Raw genomic sequence first — 19,709 nt, 5'->3', positions numbered from 1 at the left:
ATATAAACAAAATATACTTACATTTCACGTAATTTTACACATTTTTTTTTCTCTTTTCAAATCCCTTTATAAATCTCCCAACCAAATAAAATATTATATGGTAAGTTTACGCATGGGCCATCTTGGATTTGGCTGATTGCCATTGCAGAATCAGTTCAATCTCCACTTCCTTTTGTGCCCTTCTGAAAGAGGATGGTGAGGAGGTGTGCAACACTTTCATGATATGTGACTCGTATATATAAGCTACTGATATGATATGTGACTCGTATATATAAGCTACTGACATGTGAGTGATTAGAAAGTTATTATTTTAGTAGGTTATTTTAATAGATTAAAATTTTTATATTTAAAAAAATAGTTAGATTTTTTTGTAGTCCGATATAATGTTTATGAGAGAAAAAGTGAAATGATTATAGGTTTGATATAACATTTTGTCTTATTAACTATATTTATCTATCTTGTCATTTTGTAGATTTTAGACCAAAAAGTTAAAAAAAAAACCTTTGCAAACACTCCCTATATGTTTGGTTCAAATGACAAGGTGCACATACATTATTTTTTAAAAATTTTGTTTTATCAATAAGTAAGAGATTTATTATAAATATAAAAAAAAAATATTATATCAAACAGAATAATTACTAGAAAGCAACCATCACAAAATCCAACAAGTACTACCCAAAAAAATAAAAATAAAAAACCTAATTACATATAACTCATAATAAAGGAGAAATAAAGAAATACTACACGTGAGCAAAGATTTGGACAACAGTTGGAAAGTAATACCGTGATTGCTGTGACCTTTTGTAAATATGAAAAATTAAAAGCTATCCTATTTTCTCATTAATTGGCTTTTTGGTCCATTAAAGTACTATTATCTGTAAGCAAAAATTTTATCAAAGATTTTGGTACAAATTACAAATTTCTAAAATAAAAAAATAATAATGAATAAGTTCAATAAATTAATCAAAATAAGTCATACAGATGACCAAGACTTGGCCCAAAATGAAATTTCTATTAATTTGTGAAGTGAAAATAAGGGTGTTGGAACAATCTTCTGTGTAAATAAAATAAATAGAAATAAATCCAAACAAATAAATAAATAACGTACCGAATTTATTTATTAAACTGAATAAATAATTTAAGACCAAGTCGAGTGTGTGACACTCTGTCCTTAAGACAGATTCGCCCCGCTATGGTACTTACGGTTAAGTGGCGTCTATCTCCCAGGATACAATGATCTTCACAAATTGTAATAGTACTCCAAACAATTTGTTTGGCGAACCAAACCTGTGTTCTAACTCTCTGAAATTTATACTAAAACTAATATGAAGAATAATGGAAAAAAAATTCAGAATTTCGGACAGCAGAAAGACCACAATCAGACTGAATTATATCCTTAAGACTGCTGAATATGGTTCTATTTATAGGCAAAAACGGAGGTCTGAACAGGTTGCAATTTGAAAGAAGAGACGCAAGTGTAGAAATTCAAATAATCTGACCGTTTGAACAGCAACGGTTTTATACTTCCAGACAATTTGAAAAAGGGTCTGTTGGTTTGTTTGAAGGAACAAATCCCAAACCTGTAAAACTTTATTAATTAAACTAATGAAATATATATATATATATATATATATTAAACTAAAGAACATATATATATATATTAAACAAATTGAATAGTTTAATAAATAAAGTAAGAGGTACAAATTTTAGGAAACCAGTTAGGGACCCAAAATTTTGAATTTAGAATTAAATTAAATTCCCACAATAATTTTTATTGAAAAAATTCAAAAGAATTTTATCTAAAAAATTAATGTTAAACCCGAAAATGACGTCATCTTCCCATTCACTCATAAATGGTTTTGACGTTCCGTCTTCACCACTACACCTTTTCGGACCCACCCCAAAACACGTTTGGGGTCCACCCAAATTGGGTTAAAAAATATGCCTATATAAAACCATTTTTTCCAATAATCCCCCACATGAATGGAAGTTGACGGAGAGAAAATGCAACAACATGATCTAATCAGAGAGTTTAGAAATTGGAAATATTCTGCAAAGGATAGGTAGCTTTTGGCTTTGAACCTTCCCTTGTGAGACACTATCGGATTTACTAGCTAAACAGTGAACATGATGTCTTGAACTGTTCAGCCGTTTGTGTAAACCAAGACAATAGAACTCACACAGATTATCTCCAGACACAGTTTAGTTCTCACTATTGTGTTCATTTTGGCCCTGAACAACCTGGTCTTCATGAGTGCTCTAAAGATTTATAGCCCTTCACAAATCTTATAGAACCGGCCCAGTTCACACTCACATAGGTGATTCTTATGAAAAGTATCCTGCCATACTCCACTAGGTTTACCTAGATATAAGAATCATTAAAAGTATTACTTAACCTAAATCGCTGCAGACATCACTTATTTCATCATAGAAATGGGTAGGAGTTGGACTCCACAGTGATCCTTCTGAGTCAATCACAACTCGGTTGTCCCTTTGAACCTAGATCTTGGGATCTCCAGTCAACTAGGTTGGGTTGCCGTTGTGGTAACTCTTATTTAATAGGCTTAAGTCCCATTCCCCTCGATGAATTTTCAACTAACTCTCTTGCTAACCCTTTGGTTAGTGGATCTGCTATGTTGTCTTTAGACTTAACATATACTATGGAAATAATTCCATTAGAGAGTAGTTGTCTTACGGTATTATGTCGACGACGAATGTGTCGAGACTTACCGTTATACATATGACTCTGTGCTCTACCTATTGCTGATTGACTATCGCAATGTATGCATATAGCAGGCACCGGTTTTGGCCAAATTGGAATATCTTCAAGGAAGTGGCGAAGCCATTCTGCCTCTTCCCCTGCTTTGTCTAAAGTTATGAATTCAGATTCCATAGTAGACCTAGCAATACAAGTTTGTTTTGAAGATTTCCAAGATACAGCCGCCCCACCAAGAGTAAAGACATACCCACTGGTGGACTTCGAGTCTCTAGTATCCGATATCCAATTTGCATCACAGTATCCTTCAAGTACTGCTGGATATCTAGTATAGTTAAGCCCAATGTTACGAGTAAATCGGAGATATCTTAGAACCCTTATCATTGCTTTCCAGTGTTCTACTCCCGGATTACTCGTATATCTACTTAATTTACTTACTGCATAAGCTATATCTGGGCGAGTGCAGTTCATCAAGTACATTAAGCTTCCAATAATTTGGGCATACTCTAATTGAGAAATACTTTCCTGTACATTCTTAGAAAGATACAAATTAACATCTACAGGAGTTCTAGCAAGATGATCATCATCTCTGCTGAATTTGTCGAGTATTTTCTCAATGTAATGAGATTGTGACAAAGCATATCCTTCTAATGTTTTGGTAATTTTCATACCAAGTATTACATCAGCAATGCCCATGTCCTTCATGTCAAAATGTTTATTCAACATTTTCTTGGTAGTTTTAATCATATCATTATTACTACCAATGATGAGCATATCATCTACATAAAGACATACAATGACATAACCTTTATCTGTGTTTTTAATATAAACACACTTGTCACACTCATTAATTTTAAATCCATTTGACATCATTGCCTTGTCAAATTTCTCATGCCATTGCTTAGGCGCTTGTTTTAAACCATATAATGATTTAACCAATTTACACACTTTCTTTTCTTTCCCTGGAACAGAAAACCCTTCTGGTTGTTCCATATAAATTTCCTCATTTAACTCACCATTTAAGAAAGCGGTCTTAACATCCATTTGATGAATTTCTAGATTGTAAAGAGATGCAATGGCAATTAGCATTCTTATGGATGTTATTCTAGTAACCGGTGAGTATGTGTCAAAGTAATCAAGACCTTCTTTTTGTCTAAATCCTTTGACTACAAGTCTTGCCTTGTATTTGTCAATTGATCCATCCGCTTTCATTTTCCTTTTGAAAATCCACTTATATCCAAGAGGTTTACAACCTGGTGGTAAGTCCACTAATTCCCAAGTGTGATTTTGCAAGATGGATTCAACTTCACTGTTGACAGCTTCTTTCCATAAAGGAACTTCAGGACTGGACATAGCCTCTTTAAAAGTTAAAGGCTCATTTTCTACCATATATGTTAGAAAATCTGGACCAAAAGATTTTGAGGTTCTAGCACGTTTACTACGCCTAAGTTCCTCTTCCTCATTTTGATCTAACTCTTGTTCTTTATCATGTTCTTGATCCTGACTAGTAATAGCATCAAAAGATCTTTTCTTATTACTAGTCTCTTGTCCAATTTTATTCGGAAATACATGTTCAAAGAATGATGCATTCCGAGATTCAATAATAGTATTTACATGCATTTCGGAATGTTCTGATTTATGAATCAAAAATCGATACGCACTACTATTCTTGGCATAACCAATGAAAATGCAATCAATGGTCTTAGGACCTATCTTAGTCTTTTTAGGACTAGGAATAGCCACTTTAGCCAAACACCCCCACACTTTTAAGTATTTGTAGGATGGTACTCTTCCATGCCACAATTCATAAGGTGTTTGATTCACTTTCTTTCGGGGTACTTTATTAAGTATATAATTAGCAGAAAGTATTGCTTCCCCCCACAAGTTCTGAGGTAATCCAGAACTAATTAACATGGCATTCATCATTTCTTTTAAAGTCCTATTTTTCCTTTCAGCAATTCCATTTTGCTGAGGTGAGTAAGGAGCAATGGTTTGATGAATTATTCCATGTTCTTTACAAAACTCACCAAAAGGTGATTCATATTCACCACCTCTATCACTTCTAAGTTTCTTGATTTTCTTACCAAGTTGATTTTCTACTTCATTCTTATATTGAATGAAAGTTTCCAAAGCTTCATCCTTGGTTCGAATTAAATAAATATAACTATATCTAGTATAGTCATCTATAAAAGTGATTACATACTTTTTTCCACCTCTGGTTTGAATTGATTTAAAATCACAAATGTCACTATGAATTAATTCAAGTGGTTCCGTACTTCTTTCAATTGAATGAAAAGGAGTTCTAGATAATTTTGCCTCAACACAAATTTCACATTTATGATTTGAATCAATGTTAAATTTAGGTAAACATTCCATATTAATTAATCTACGCAAAGATCCATAATTAACATGTCCTAGTCTACCATGCCATAAATTTGAAGACTCAAGCAAGTAAGAAGAAGATGTAGTATTATTAATAACTGAGGGTACAACGGTCATTACATTTAACTTGAAAAGGCCATCAGACATGTAACATTTTCCTACATACATCCCATTCTTAGTAAGTACAAATTTATCACTCTCAAATACTAGCCTAAACCCATTCTTACTCAACAAAGATCCGGAAACAAGATTCTTGCGAATGTCCGGTACATGCAGCACATTGTTGAGAGTGAGTTCCTTTCCAGATGTCATCTTGAGTACAATCTTTCCTTGTCCTTCAACTTTGGAAGTTGAGGAGTTGCCCATAAAAAGTTGTTCACCATTATCCACTGTAGAATAAGATGTGAACATCTTTTTGTCGGCACAGATATGGCGAGTAGCACCAGTGTCCACCCACCATTCTTTAGGATTTCCGACAAGATTTGCCTCGGAAACGACTGCAGAAAGATTGATGTCATCGACACCATTGGAAATATTATCCACTTCAGTCATATGGGCTTGAGCAGGCTTCTTGCTTGTTCTTCTTTTGTTTTTACCTTTGCTACGGCAATCTTTGGCCCGATGTCCCTCTTTATCACAGATGTAACATTTGCCATTAAACTTGTACTTTTTATTTTCCCCCCCTTTAGAGCCTTGTGATGAACTTTCTCCAGAAGACTTTTGTTTCTTCGTTTTTGAAGTATGTTCCACCACATTTGCCTTAGACTCCATAGGATGCTTACCAGCCCGCTTTTTAGAATTGCGGTTGTCCTCCTCAATTCTCAAACGCACAATTAATTCGTCCATAGAAATTTCTTTGCGCTTGTGTTTGAGGTAGTTCTTGAATTCCTTCCAGCCTTTTGGTAATTTTTCAATTAAGGCTGCAACTTAGAAGGATTCACTGAGAGACATACCTTCTGCGTGAATGTCATGCAGAATGAGTTGGAAATCTTGAGCTTGGCTGATCACAGTTTTTGAATCAACCATTACAAAATCCAAGAATCTGCCAACCACAAATTTCTTTGAGCCGGCATCTTCCGTTTTGTACTTTTTCTCCAACGATTCCCAAAGTTCCTTTGCAGTCTTGATTGGACTGTAGACGTTGTATAATGTGTTGTCAAGTCCGTTCAAGACGTAATTCCGGCAAAGGAAATCGGCATGTTTCCAAGCATCAACCGCAGCAACCACTTGCCGGTCGGTTTCATCCTCTTTCAGGATAGGAGCATCTTCACGGAGAAAACGAGCCAGGTTCAGAGTTGTAAGATAGAACAACATTTTCTGTTGCCATCTTTTAAAGTCAGTTCCTAAGAACTTCTCTGGCTTTTCACCGTGATTTACCGGTACTGTTACAACAGGAGAGGGGGTTGGCGTCATTGCAGCCACCACAGTAGTACTTGTTTGAGCATTCGTTTCAGTAGCCATCAATTCTAATATATAAAACAAAATTATAATTAGAATTTACACTACACAGAAAATTAAACCAAATTCACAGAATTAAATTCTGTAAAAAATAAAAGAAACAAGAATATAACTTTTATTTTCCAATTAATTTGAAAATAAAATAAAATTTTATTTAAACAAATTAATTCCACACAGAAAATTAAATTCTGTAAAATAAAAGAAATAAAAACTATAACTTTTATTTTTCAATTAATTTGGAAATAAAATAAAATTTTATTTAACCAAATTAATTCCACACAAGAAAATAAATCTCTTGTAACACTCCAATAATTAAAATACCGAAAACAGAATTTTAATTAATGAAAAACTCAGAAATAATTTCTAAAACCCAAAATTAATTTCTGAAAAAATTCCACAAAAATATATTCTGAATTGTTAATGACACCAGTATCGTACTACTAGTTGTTGTCAAAGAAAAGAGACAGTATATTACTACTATCTGTCAAATAGCATATAATCACTATTTGTTTTTCCAACCAGAATATTATTTTGTAAATTCACAGAAAATAATTTTCTTCCGAAATTATTTATGAAGAAAGAAAAAGGAAAACAAACGAAAAATTCTGTAAACAGAATAATTCGAATCTATCTTAAGATTGTTGGAACAATCTTCTGTGTAAATAAAATAAATAGAAATAAATCCAAACAAATAAATAAATAACGTACCGAATTTATTTATTAAACTGAATAAATAATTTAAGACCAAGTCGAGTGTGTGACACTCTGTCCTTAAGACAGATTCGCCCCGCTATGGTACTTACGGTTAAGTGGCGTCTATCTCTCAGGATACAATGATCTTCACAAATTGTAGTAGTACTCCAAACAATTTGTTTGGCGAACCAAACCTGTGTTCTAACTCTCTGAAATTTATACTAAAACTAATATGAAGAATAATGGAAAAAAAATTCAGAATTTCGGACAGCAGAAAGACCACAATCAGACTGAATTATATCCTTAAGACTGCTGAATATGGTTCTATTTATAGGCAAAAACGGAGGTCTGAGCAGGTTGCAATTTGAAAGAAGAGACGCAAGTGTAGAAATTCAAATAATCTGACCGTTTGAACAGCAACGGTTTTATACTTCCAGACAATTTGAAAAAGGGTCTGTTGGTTTGTTTGAAGGAACAAATCCCAAACCTGTAAAACTTTATTAATTAAACTAATGAAATATATATATATATATATATTAAACTAAAGAACATATATATATATATTAAACAAATTGAATAGTTTAATAAATAAAGTAAGAGGTACAAATTTTAGGAAACCAGTTAGGGACCCAAAATTTTGAATTTAGAATTAAATTAAATTCCCACAATAATTTTTATTGAAAAAATTCAAACGAATTTTATCTAAAAAATTAATGTTAAACCCGAAAATGACGTCATCTTCCCATTCACTCATAAATGGTTTTGACGTTCCGTCTTCACCACTACACCTTTTCGGACCCACCCCAAAACACGTTTGGGGTCCACCCAAATTGGGTTAAAAAATATGCCTATATAAAACCATTTTTCCCAACAAAGGGCACCATTCCCAAATCTTGGTCCCCAGAGACAGCTAATGATTTTTATCTTTCTGCCGAGACTTTGTGCCTTTAGAACGAAATGATTAGTTTTTTTTAACTGCGAAATGATGAGTAGGAGATGTTTGGTGTAGCCTTTAGTTTTAAGAGAATTATACGGAGGGTGAAAGTGACATTTTAACTCAGGGGTGAGTGACAGCCTGGTAAGGGCTTGGGGTTTAAGCCCTTAGGTCTTGGGTTCTGTACGGGAAAGAAATACGCCTTCTCGTATAATCCTGTTGACTAATCTGTGCTCCTCCGTACGACGTCGCTTTGTCACCTGAAAACACAAATGTGAACTAGCCGGCGGGTATGTGCCGGAAACCTCTCCGATGCCTAAGTCAGCAAACTTGACAAATAGACAAAGCTCAATGTATTCAGAAAGCAAAATTGTGTGTTACCTCCTCCAAGGTGATGTTTATGAGCTTTTATAGGTTTGGAGTGGCACAATCCTACTAGGACTACTACTCCTCCATGTAGAGTCCTCCTAGGATTCGTACTCTTGAAAAATAATGCTTATCCTTCCACACCCCCCACTGCTTAAACCAAGTGGGATGGTTTTTACCATGGCCGAACTACCATTTGACCGAAGTACCCACGGCTATGCCGAGCCACAAAATAAGCCGTACTATCATTGGTTCAGTTCTGTCTCTCGTTACACCTTATCTCTGTTCTTCCTTGTATGAACCATGGTGTGTTTGGACTGAGCTACCGAGTAGCAAGGTCCTGACCGATCTATCCAGAATACGTCATGACCGGACTAACTCTGAGACTAGACTAACTCCAAGTTGTCCAGACCGAAGTAACTTAACATCCTTTCTGGGCCGGAGTAACTTTATCTCTCTTGGGCCGGAGTAACTTTTCGACCCTTTTTATCCAGTCTTTCGTATTTTGGGCCATATAGTCCATCTCATAGCTCGGCCCAATTTTCTCCAAAATTACCCTCTCAGGTTCAACTCCCCTCTGGGCCAATCTCCTAGACGTAGCACAGTTGGTTAGGAGGTTGACCTCAAGAATGCCTTATCAGCTACTTGGTGTGGGTTTAATTCTCCCCCAATGTGCGAGTCCTGACTTAAGCGGAGCTTGCCTTGGGAGGTCGGGACAAGCTTCTAGGTTATAGTCTCTTACTCGGAACTCGGAACGGACAACAAGACACCCTGGTGATCTCCTCAAAGGGCACTGCCTTGGACTTGCAGGAGAATGGGAGGATTTTTCTGTTAAAAAAAAAAAAAAAAAAAAAAAAAAAAAAAAAAGTGCCATTTTCATTTTTATAGTTTTTTTATTTGTATTTTATCACAGACATATTCACATCGCTCATATATTGATATTTCTTTTTCCTTTCTCCACTTGCATGTAGTTTTCAAAATATATATATATATATATATATTTGTAGTATACCATTTTTAGTGTTTTGTGGCATGTTATTTGAAATGTGAGTAATTTACAAAGTGAAATTCATTATATTTATGTTAATATTTATTTAATAATTTAAAAAATAAAATTTGATATTAATGTAAAATATCACATGAGGCAGTGCCCTATCAATACTAATAATTTCAAATATGAGAGGTGTGAGCAATTTGGGTTTTCTTTATATCATGTCTATGCCTGTGTGAGAGAGTAGTATAATGAGACATAAAATTTATTTAAAATAATGTGATAATGATAGTTCATTTTAATCTAATTAAATTGTTCTAATTAGCCAATATCTAAGACATGGATTCAAATTTTAAAGAGTAAATCAATAGTTAAAAGTTTATTCTCACTCTTTTACTAAAACACTTTAAAACTTACACTGGATTAGTGACAAACTCAGATTTCAAATTTTTTGTAGGAATATTGCCTTATTTGTCTGTTTTTGAATTTGATAATTACTAGTATAGATGTGTAACTGAAGAATTATATGTACTCAAAAATTAATCAGAAAATACTCTTACGAGGCAAAAGGAAAATAAAAATAAAAATACAATGACACCTTAATAATTAAAAATCTATTGAGTAGAAAATCACAAAAAAACAACATCATAAAATTAAGTAAAATAGTTCTTTTATGGCATGTTTGATTGGAAGGATTAAAGCATAGGATTGGGATTATTAATCCGTGGGCCCAATCATCCTATGTTTGTTTTGACATTTTAGTTTAGGATTATTAATCCAATGGATAATTAATCCAACAAATTTGTAGGATTATTAGTAATGGGGTAGGGGTGGGATAACTAATACCACACTAATTTAATAGGATTATTAATACCTCACTATTAGTGTTGTGAATCAAACATGGCCTTAGGGCATGTTTGATTGGAAGGATTAAAGCATGGGATTAGGATTATTAATCCGTGGGCCCAATCATCCTATGTTTGTTTTGACATTTTGATTTAGAACTATTAATCCAATGGATAATTAATCCAACAAATTTGTAGGATTATTAGTAATGGGGTAGGGGTGGGATAGTTAATACCACACTAATTTAATAGGATTATTAATACCTCACTATTAGTATTGTAAATCAAACATGGCCTTAAAGTATAGTAAAGTATATTAATACCTCACTATTAGTATTACACGCTTAACAAAAGTGAAATCTAAATACAGCCTAAGTAATTTACCCAAAAAGGGAAAAAAAATTGTACAGGGATGTATATTTGGCTTTTCAAAAACTAATAATAATAATTGTATAATAATCATTTATTTTTTATGCTTCATTTAAAATATATAAGTAATAAGTCCTATTATATTAATATTATGTTGACGTAAATTGATAAGTACAATAAAATATAAAAAATTTGATAAATATAACATTATTAAAAAAAAATCTATTTATATTATATTTTGGGACTTAAAATACCCCTATAGTATAATGGTGTTTATGTAAAAATTATATCACTTCAACCAAAATTATGAGTTTGATTAAGAAGGCACTTACTATTTGAAGGCACTTATTACGTGAGCAACACATGTACGTATTTATTTTTTGCTTTTATTATTTATATATATATATATATATATTTAAATTACACATATATCACACAGACATATATAGGTCTCTTTTAGAAACATAGTTTTTAGCTACTTTATTGATTTGTAGCAAAAGTCAAAATTTGGTTTTTTTAATTTTTTTTTTTTATTTGGAAAGTTGGTTTTTAGCCAATGATAAAATTACAATTCTACCCGTTATAGATCAAAATGTGTTATATGGGTGAAGTTATAAATATTTTAAATTAAATGGGGATAGTTTGGTCATTTTATTGTGATTTGACATCATAAACAACTATTAATAAAAAAAACCAAAAATAACTTTTTATCAACTTTTTAAATTATTTATGTAAAAAAATCAAAAACTTAATTAAAGGGCAAATTACATATACCCCTCGAGGTTTAGCAAAATTACAGATATCCCTGAGATTTGAGAAATTACAAATACTCCCCTGAAAGTATTATTTACATAATAAATTAGGGAGCAAATTATTATGAAAATATAAATATCAGGAGATAATTTGTTATGAAAATATAAACCTCAGAAAGGTATCTGTAATTTTCAAAACCCCAATAAAATATCTATAATTTAGTTAAATTTCGAAGAAAATATACATAATTTATCCTTAATTAAAAATCAAAAAATCATTTTCTACTATCATCTCAAAATAGGTCATAATAGTGAGAAAACGTGGCTATCTATAATACGCACCAAGGATTCTCTAGAGTGAAATTTTCCTAAAGTTTCCTAGAGTGCTACATTGTGTGGTTGAGATTTACTGGCAAGTCACATCAGAAAAATTGATGTGACTTGCCAGTAAATCTCAACCACACAATGTGGCACTCTAAAAAACTTTAGGGAAAAATCACTCTAGAGGATCCTTGCTCATCTATACGCGAATCACATACACAGGTAACATAATAATAATAATAAAGAAAGAAAGAGATAGAAATAGAATGGAAGAAAAAAACAAGTTAAGCACCACCGGCACTGCCAACATGGAGTGGCGACTCTCTCTCTCTCTCTCTCTACTCTCCTCTCAGATCTTGAATTCACACTTCATTCACCAGAAAAAAATAAATAAAAGAATTTCGCTGCTTTCAAAATATTTTTTTTCGATTAAATAAATAAATAAATCATTATATTAATGGCTGCAATACTAACCACATGTCACAATCATTTCTCTTATGTTATGGTCCATTAAAATGGACAAAAAATGATAAAAATAAGATCTAATTTTATGTGTTAAGTGTTTATTAATTTAGATATATATCAATGTATATAAGAAACAAAAAAATAATTAAAGAATGAATGCTGCTATGAGTACTGTATGAGCACGAAATAATTCTTCTCGTATGATCCTGTTGATCAAGTTTGCACTCCTCCAAACGTTGTCGCTTTACTTCCTGAAAATACAAACGTGAGCTAGTCGGCGGGTGTGTGCCAGAAACCTTTCCGATGACTAAGTCAGCAAATAGACAATAGACGATAGACAATAAGCTCTGTGTATTTGAGAATCAAAGTTGTGATTGTGATACCTGTACAAAGGTCTGGTCATAAGCTTTAATAGATTCTGTTTGGCACAATTCTAGTGGGATTTCAACTCTCCCTATAAAAGTCCTCCTAGGAATCACACACCCTACTCACTACCAACCAAGTGAGATGGCTTGCACAATCCTAGTAGGACTCTACTCTCCTTAGCAGAGTTCTCATAGGAGTCTCATCACTGCAAGCCAAGTGACATGGTTGAACCTTTTACCTCGATTATACAATCCTAACCGAACTGTCTTATCTCAGTCCCCTGCCATTCGGACCGTGTGATCGAAAGCCGATCTATCGAATGTCACCCTGTCGAGTTATACACAGCTCGCCCCCGCCATTGATGTTACCTCGGCTTCGTGCTCAACATGAGCGAGCCGTGATGACCATGCTACAGGTTAGTATCTTGCCGAGCTATGCCTAGCTTGGCCCATCGCCCTGCCACCATTCCGATCAGAAGGTAAATAGGTCCCAATCCCAACAACACATCCAACCGTCCTGGTACCTACCTCGGCCCATTGTGCGACCCAACTTCCAAAGAAAACTCGTCCTAGCTCGGCTCAATTTGCTCACAAGTTACCCTCTCAAGTACCCTATCAATTATTTTAAACCTCTCATTTCTTTGGATTCTCACTTATAAATTGTAAAACTCTTAAAATTTTCTTTTATCCCCCTAAATAATACCAAAATTATCCTTATAAAAATATTTCAATCATTTAATTGTACATGTCCCACACTCTAAAAAGTCTTTCTCTCAAAACCCTAACAAAACCCACTATAGTGAAACCTCTTAAAGCTATTGAAAATAATTTGTGATGATTAATAAGTTTTTTCTCTACTTCATTATAAGGTGTGTCAATCTGTTTGATTTTTTTTTTTTCTATTATCTCTTTTCACACACACAACACAATCTTCTTTCATGCTTCCCCAATTGATTTTCTGTCATTCATCCATGACCTCACTGTACTTGTATGCTATCTGTATCAACAAAACTAGACAGAATTTTACCCACCGGTCCACCGGTTGGTCGATTACCTAAGGCGGGTCCAATCTCCTTTATTTGCTTGTTTTTGTTTCAGTTATTTGTTTCCTACTAAATAAGAAATTCTTGGTTATCTGTTTCTGAACAAATAAATAATGTTCGAGCCTGTGTTCTCGAATTTCGATCATATATTCAGAAGTTCAGTTCCAAAAAAATAACAAACAATTTTTATTGTTTTTGTCATTTTTTTCCCCCCAAGAAACTTACCCTTATAAGACCAATCTCTTCTGAGTTAAAAATACTATTAAAGTTAGGGCTAGGCATAGGATTATTCGACTTGCGAAAATTGCATAATCTGAACCGCCCCGTATATATTTGGGCGGTTTCATAGAATCATTAGGGTTGGATGTGGGTTAAGATTTTTTTGTTCTGCGAGTTGCGGATGGTCACGTGTTTTACCTGCACCCGCAATAACCCACCTAGATCTGCATACATTTTTTATTTTATTTTAAATCTGCACTGCCAGATTTTCATATAAGTTTTATAATACTCTTTACCAATAATGAACCACCTTTTTTCATGTCATTATAATAACATTATAATATTATAATAATATCACATACTGTCTTATTTAAAATATTTATTCTTCAATTGGAATTTCTTTAATTTCTTGCAAATCTATTTATGTGATTTTTTTTATATGTTAGTTTTTATTTTAATTTGTTGTAATCCAGTTTTAACGGAGGATAGTATTGAATCTCCCGTAATCAAGAATATTTAAAAAATGAGAGAAAACAAAGTCTAAAAATAAATTTTTAAAGCAAAAACTCAATTTGCAAATTGCCTGCAACCGACCGCACATTTGCGAACTCTATTCGCACAAAAGCACAAACAACATTGCGAACAATTGTGGGTTCAAATTTTCCAAAACCACAAACATGCGGGTGGGTCTAAGATGCAAGCCAAACCGTTAAAAATCAATACTCGAGCACCCCTAATCAAAGTTATGAACATCTTTTGAGTTTTTACTTCTTTTGTTTCATGGAGTTATGTTTGCCGAAATTTTTTTTAATTCATTGTCATTGTTAGAGAAGTTTATATAATTAAATAATTGTCATCGTTGCCACCAAAATATTGTCGTCAAAGGGTTTTCAAGGTTTTGAGGGTAGGTAGGTTTTGAATATGAGATTTGGAGAAGATGGATGAGTGGTGATGGAGGTGTGTGCTCTCATAAACCTTAACTCATGATGTAGTGAGTGTGTAGCCTAATTGTAAGATGAGGTGTTTCAAAATTATTAATGTTATTTTTAATAGTTTCATTTTAAATTATTATTATAATAAAAAAAATTTCAAAATAAAAATTTTAAAATAATTAATAAAGTGCTAAGAACAACACTCTTAAAGAATACAAAAGTTTTGACCTAATTGTTGAAATTTAATAACAACACTCTTGGCAGCACCGAGTCTCTTTTGGCCTAACTGTGTTGCCATAATTAACAAATGATGTAATTACTACACTAATTAGTAATAAAGACAACCTAAGAATTGGAGATTCAAAAAAATTGATCACACGTTTAAAATGACAATTAAGAGCTCTTTTCGGAAGTTAGTTTGAGGTTTTTTTGGCTAAAATAATTATAAAAAATAAATAAATTTTTTAGTTTAATAAGATAAAATATCACATTTAATTTATAATCATTATATTATTTCTTTTATAAAAGTTAAAAAAGTCAAAAAATTCAACATAAACGAGGCTTTTTAGCCACAGAATAAAATAGTCAAAAAAATAAAAAGTCAACCTACTTTCTAAACGAACCTAAATGTTTCGTTAAGTTGACAATCCTTTCTTTTAAAAAAAAATAAATATAAATTCTAAAAATTTTATCAAATGTCTTATATGGGTGTGGGACTTACATGTGACCCACATTGTGTGAGTCTCACATCCATATAAGATATTTAGTAGAAATTTTGGTATAATTTTTGAGGTCTATAGCATTAGTCAAAAAAAAAAAAAATAGTGCTACATGAACTAATTAGTGTACTAACTAGTGTATCAACACTAGTTATGACATTATTATTGACCCTGCTCATTATACAAATTATAAAGGAAAATACTATAGGCCTTAAATTTTCTACTAAATAAATGATCAAATGTCTTACATAGGTGTGAGATCCATGAATTTACGGACCCTACACCCATGTCAGACATTTGGTCATTTGTTTGGTAGAAAATTTAGAATCCCTAACATTACTCAATTATAAATATTAATTTTTTTAAAATTATATCACATTATTAATTGACACGTTAATTAATATCCTCACTGATGCATATAATATTGTTAAAAAATAAAAAAAGAAATTCATTAATTTGGCATAAATGAGGCCTTTGAATCACCAAAACAAAATCATGGACAACTTGGATCATATATGTACCAGCCTATAAGAAATAAGTGCCGACCCCCAAACACATTAACCATCAGTCAACGTAGTGTGCCCATTTGCGAACCAAGATTAAAAAGCAGCGTTTTGCAGCTTGGGGTGAGAAGTTAGATGGGCTTTTTTAGCCTCAAGGGTTGTTTTGGTAATTTAGTTAAAAGTTAAATTTTAATTTATTTTGAGTCACTCTATTTCTTATTTATTTTTATTTATAAAAAGATAAAATAATCAAAAAAAATGTCAAAAATTGACTTTTAACCAACTTCTCAAAATACCCCGAAATCATTTGGAAAGGCCTAAAAAAGTTACATATGAAATTACAATTATATTCTTCATGTTGTTTAGAATTATACATGAGTGAAAATATAAATTTACTAAATTGGATGGGGCATTTTGGTCATTTGATTATGATGCGACATCATAAACAAATATTAACTGAAAAAATAAAAGTAACTTCTTACTAACTTCTCAAATCACTTTCTAAAAAAGTCAAAAAACTTTGTTAAAAGCTAAAAGCCAGCTTTTAACCATGTGGATGATTTGAGAAGTTGGTTAAAAGCTGATTTTTTTTTTTTTTTTATCTTTTAATAGGTAAAAAATGTGAGAGATGATGTGACTCAAAATGTATTAAAAATTAAAAGCTAACTTTTAACTAACTTGTCAAAAGGACCCATCTTTCCAAAACACCTCGTAAACAACCATGCCATTCTATAAAAAACAACTTGTTATTTGAAGGGGTTGTTTGAGATGTCCTAAATAAGTGCACTTTTTATTTTTTTGGACTAAAAAATTAAGGAAAAAAAATAAATATTTGGGTTAACTTTTTGACTTTTTACGAAAAAAATATGTATTAAAAAATTATATAAATTAGTGTGTAAGAAAAATTTTGACAGTGTAGGTTATACGGTGACAGCAATGTTTGTAGAGTGGTGTAATAAGAGATGGTTGCCTCCTTTTCGGGCAACCATTTGGACGGTGCTCTTTGGCCAATGAGGGCTCACCATGGGCCCCGTTTTGCTAATCGGAACCGTGCAATGTGTATAATTCGTCAATTAATATATGGTTGTAAAAAATCATGTTGATCGGATATCTATAACTATCTGATCGAATTAATTTTTTTTGTCAACTGTTAACCATAACCCCATCTATTTTTTTTTATACAAAACTGATTTAATTATATAGTTAGCGATATCTGATCAACGTATTTTTTTATAGGCATATAGTATTGGACGAGTTCTACACATTGAACGGTTCAGATTATCAAAACGGAACCCGTGATGGTCCCCATGGGCCCAACATTGCCATCTAACTTGGTGAATATATATATATAATTTTTTTTTGGTTCCTTTCACCGTGTTTTCCCATCAATTCAGTACCTTTTACAGTGTAAAGTTAGTTTGTATTAAAATATTATGTATATTAATTTTTTAATATTTTTAATTTGTAAATAGTGATGACCTTTTTATTTTATTTTTTTTGTATAACTTTTTGACTTTTTAGATTTTTTCTAACAACCCAAATCAAGCCTAAATAATTGATTAATATTTTTATATTATCAATTCTATTATTTAAAACTTACATGAATTGACGTGAATATTGTCACTTTCATATTTTTCCAATTATGTCCTTTGTCACTCCATAATTATCACATCCGATGATTAATGAAATAATTTTTTTCTGCAGTCAAATCGTTAAGAAATTATTAATCAATTTTATTGAATTATTAAATTATTTAAAAAATTAAATATAAAATAATGTGAGTGTCTGGGAAGTAAGTTTTTTTTTGTAGATTTTTTTAGTTGCAGGATATTATTTAAGAAATTTTTTTTTGTGTTTGAAAAGATAATTAAGTTTTTTTGTGATTGGATATGATGTTTATGAAGGAAAAAATGAAATGATTATGAGATCTGATGTAATATTTTGTTGGAAAAATTGGCCTAAGGTCCCTCCTTTACTTTTGATAGGAGAAGAGGTCCTTTATAATATGTTTTGATGGCTAAGATCCCTCAAATTTATTTTAGGTTATAAAGTACCTAAATTACCCTTCGTTTATAACATAAATGTCACGACCCAAACCCGGCCCTATGGGTTTAGCACCGTAACCGGCCAGTAATTCGGGATTACCGAAGGCCTGCAGAACAGTAATACAGTAAAACAGAGTACAGGGCCTGGCGGAAGCCAATACAGTAAATAAATAGTGTCCATTGAGCTGTGACAGTCTGTATGCAAAAAGGCTTTTCATACATTCACACATAAACAGTACAGAACAGTAAGTACAATATTCACATCCATTCAAACTAGGGACTCAACCCTACAGAACAGTACAGAAAACATTCCGTCTGTACAAAACAGTACAGTCTATACAAAATTTACAGTCACGCAGTACAGGGACCTAATCCCTTTATAACAGTACAGTAGTCTAAACAGTATGGAGACAGACGGGGGAAAACAAACAAAACACCCCCAAGCCATAGCATGGCAACTCGGAACCTCGCAGTGAGGCACGAAGGCTGGCTTGACAAAACTGGAGTAACCCTGACGCCTCTAGCTGCGGTCTGGTGCCTGTACACCTACATATATATATGAGCAGTGAGCTAAAACCCAGTGAATAACATAAAGCGTAAAGGGGTTTAGAATGAATGTCCTTACAGTAATGAAAACAGTTCAATTCAATCAGTATTTCAGTCGTTCAATACAGTAAACAGTCATATGTGGTACATCCATTAGCATAACAGTAACAGTAGGTCTTGAAAGACCGAACAGTAATGATGGCCATCAGTCAGTAAACAGTAGTGGTTCCACGAGGGAACCGACAGAGATCTCTGTAACAGTAACAGTAACAGTAAACAGTAGGTGCTAAGGATGCCACAGTACAGTTCAGAAATAAAGGACATACATTCATTCAGTTAACAGTAATCAGTTCAGAAAACAGTACAGTTCAGTTGTTCAGAAAATAATCATTTGTGAACATATCTTTACACAATCGTTACTCACAGAGTTCGGGCTACGGTATGCTAGAGCGTGTCTCCCCAGTTACCAACCCTACACAGTTCACAGGTTGAACACACACTAAGCTATACAGTTGGGAAATATCATAACTTAATCCCTAATTTGCCTTGGTGTGTTCTACAACGATATCCTCATCTAAATGTCTTAAACTAGGCCTAAGAATGCCTAGGATGGGATGAGAATGCAAAAATACACTTAGAAAACATTTCGCAAACTTTGCTGAAAATAGGGGCTTCGCTCGAGCGAGACTTTCTCCGCTCGAGCGTAAGTCCAAAATCAAAGGCTTCGCTCGAGCGAGGAATCCTTCGCTTGAGCGGTCTGCAAAATAGTAAAAGTACTGGATGCTGAAATTTTACGCGCGATGGTCGCTCGATGGTCGCTCGAGCGGAGCCCTGGACAAAGGTTCTCGCTCGAGCGGGGAATCCTTCGCTCGAGCGAGGAAGCCAAATCTGGAATTTCCAGATCTGCCTCCCAAGCTCAAACCAAGCATTCTACCACTCCAAACTCGACCTCTTGGGCCCAAATTCTGGAAAACATAACTAAATTCAATGTATAACAAGTTTCAAAGCTCAATTTATGAATTCAAGCCCCAAAGGTGAGTCAATT

The sequence above is a fragment of the Camellia sinensis genome, chromosome 3 (genome assembly GCF_055761805.1).
Source record: "Camellia sinensis isolate YWXY chromosome 3, ASM5576180v1, whole genome shotgun sequence".
In the NCBI taxonomy this organism is placed as follows: Eukaryota; Viridiplantae; Streptophyta; class Magnoliopsida; order Ericales; family Theaceae; genus Camellia; species Camellia sinensis.
This window is presented reverse-complemented; position numbering follows the sequence as displayed.